Source organism: Carlito syrichta, unplaced genomic scaffold (assembly GCF_000164805.1).
Source record: "Carlito syrichta isolate Samal-C Ts95f unplaced genomic scaffold, Tarsius_syrichta-2.0.1 Scaffold314114, whole genome shotgun sequence".
In the NCBI taxonomy this organism is placed as follows: Eukaryota; Metazoa; Chordata; class Mammalia; order Primates; family Tarsiidae; genus Carlito; species Carlito syrichta.
In genome coordinates this window covers 80,457-83,458 of record NW_007258210.1, presented here as the reverse complement: position 1 = coordinate 83,458, position 3,002 = coordinate 80,457, and the positions used below count along the sequence as shown (strand labels likewise).

The window sequence follows — 3,002 nt, the reverse complement described above, 5'->3', positions numbered from 1 at the left end:
GGCCAATATCTTTGATGAACATAGATGCTAAAATTCTCAACAAGATCTTAGCAAACTGGATTCAACAACACATCTCAAAAATCATCCATCATGACCAAGTAGGCTTCATCACTGCGATGCAAGGCTAGTTCTACGTTCGTAAAACCATAAATGCAATTAAATACATCAACAGATGTCAAAACAAAAACCACATGATTACATCATTAGATGCAGAAAAAGCTTTTGATAAAATCTAGCACCACTTCTTGATAAAAACCCTAGAACATCTAGGTATACGGGGAACATACCTCAAAATAGTAAAAGCCATCTATGAGAAACCCCCAGCCAGCATACTCCTAAACAGACAAAAACTGGAACCATTTCTCCTGAAAACTGGAACCAGATAAGGATGCCCACTCTCACCCCTCCTTTTCAATATAGTATTGGAAGTTCTGGCTAAAGCAATCAGAGAAGAGAAGGCAATCAGGGGTATCCAAATAGGAAAAGAGGAAGTCAAGTTATCTCTCTTTGCAGATGACATGATTGTGTACCATGAAAACCTAAGAGAATCCGTCAAAAACCTCCTTACACTGATAAAGGACTTTGGCAAAGTCTCAGGATATAAAATAAATGTGCAAAAGACAATCGCATTTCTTTACACCAATAATAAACAAACAGAAACCCAAATAAAAAGCACAATTCCATTCACAATAGCCACAAAAAATGAAATACCTTGGCATCTTCCTGACCAGAAATTTGAAAGACCTTTACAATGAAAACTACAAAACACTGCTCAAAGACATAAAAGATGACACAAAGAAGTGGAAAAATATCCCATGCTCATGAACTGGAAGAATCAACATTGTGAAGATGTCCATCTTACCTGAGGCAATCTACAGATTTAATGCAATACCCATCAAATTACCAGCAACATTCTTCTCAGACCTAGAAAAAAAGACACAGGAACTCATATGGAAACACAAACGACTAAGAATGGCAATTATCAATAACTCAAAAAATAACAGTTGCTGGAGAGGGTGTGGCAAAAAGGGAACACTTCTACACTCTTGGTGGGAGTTCAAACTAGTACAACCTCTATGGAAAACATTATGGTGATTCCTAAAAACTCTAAATATTGACCTCCCATATGACCCCGCAATCCCCCTACTGGGAATATACCCTGAAGAACTCAAATCACTCTGTGAAAAAGATACCTGCACACATATATTTATCACAGCATTGTTCACAATAGCTAGAACCTGGAACCAACCATGCTGTCCAACAAAAGAGGACTAGATTAAAAAAATGTGGTACATATACCCGATGGAATACTAAACAGCCTTTAAAAAGAACAAAATCATGAATTTTGCAGCAACCTGGATGGAACTAGAGTCTATAATACTGAGTGATATCTCACAAAAACAAAGATCTGAGTATCACATGTTCTCACTCATATAGTGGACCTTGATAATACTATAAGAAAATGACTGACAGTGGTGGGAAAATATGCAGGGGAGGGGAAGGGAGATGGGATCAATGGTAGTAAATATCTGTCTGGGGGTGGGGAGACACCTCTTATCAACAAGGGTGCCTGAACGAAGCATATTTGTATACCTAACCCTTAACCGTAACCCAAAATATCATAATAAAAATATTGATTAAAAAAATACTATATGCCTCATTGATGGTCTATTGAAAAATAATTTTTTAATGATTACTATGTTTAACTGTGATTGTGCACCCACAAATATCGGGTATTTTAAATTATTAGCATGTGGTGAATGGCAGTAAAATTTTACACCCAAAAAAGTGCACTACAATTATTGATAAAAATGTTCTACTGAGAAAATTTTAATGATCAAGCATTTAAAAGACACTAATAATTCTTTTGTTATATTAATATGTAGATGCCATTCTTATATAAAATAAAAAGACTAGGCCGCAGACCCCGCGACCCGGAGCAGCTTGAAGGCGGCGAATAATAGCTCTTAAAGTTTGCAAAAAAACATGGCCTCCAATAAAACTACATTGCAAAAGATGGGAAGGAAACAGAATGGAAGGAGTAAAAAGGTTGAAGAGGCAGAGCCTGAAGAGTTTGTGGTGGAAAAAGTACTGGATCGACGTGTAGTGAATGGGAAAGTGTAATATTTCCTGAAGTGGAAGGGATTTACAGACACTGACAATACTTGCCTGAAGAAAATTTAGATTGTCCAGAGTTAATTGAAACATTTCTTAATTCTCAAAAAGCTGGTAAAGAAAAGGATGGTACAAAAAGAAAGTCTTTATCTGACAGTGAATCTGATGACAGCAAATCAAAGAAGTAAAGAGATGCTGCTGACAAACCGAGGGGCTTTTCAAGAGGTCTTGATCCTGAAAGAATAACTGGTGCCACAGACAGCAGTGGAGAACTGATGTTTCTCATGAAATGAAAGATTCAGATGAGGCAGACCTGGTGCTGGAAAAAGAGGCAAATATGAAATGTCCTCAGATTGTAATTGCTTTCTATGAGGAGAGACTAACTTGGCATTCTTGTCCAGAAGATGAAGCTCAATAATTGTTTGCATTACTTTTTATATATATTTTTATATATATATAAAATCTGGGTCTTGGTTTTCGATATACTAGTATGATGAAATAACTGCATTCTAATGAAAATTAAGTTTAATAAGTTTGTTTTGAAAGTAGTTTTTGGAGAGTTGTTGGGGGGTTGCATCAGTAGCACTGGTTACTTTGAACAAATAAAAACTTTCTGTAGTTGCTTCCTTTCTCAGAAAATAACATTTGATACCATGGTGTATTATTTCCTCTGTATTACAGAACAGCTTTTCTAAATGTTGGGAGAAATTTCCATAGTTATTACTCAATCAGAATTTGTGTTCTCATATGCCTAAGGACCATTCTGGATTTTTTGTTTTTTGTGTGTGTATACATAAAATACATGTGCAAATGGTTTTCCTTTTCATTGTTGTTTTTAAATATTAACAAAAACAAAAATTTGGGGTAAGCCCTTGTTTCTGAAATGC

At 35.8% G+C, this 3,002-nt stretch overlaps 1 pseudogene; it reads left to right on the top strand.

The window, feature by feature from the left end:
• The first annotated feature begins 1,986 nt into the window (after positions 1-1,986).
• On the top strand, positions 1,987-2,538 carry LOC103273651 (annotated as a pseudogene).
• Positions 2,539-3,002: the final 464 nt, after the last annotated feature.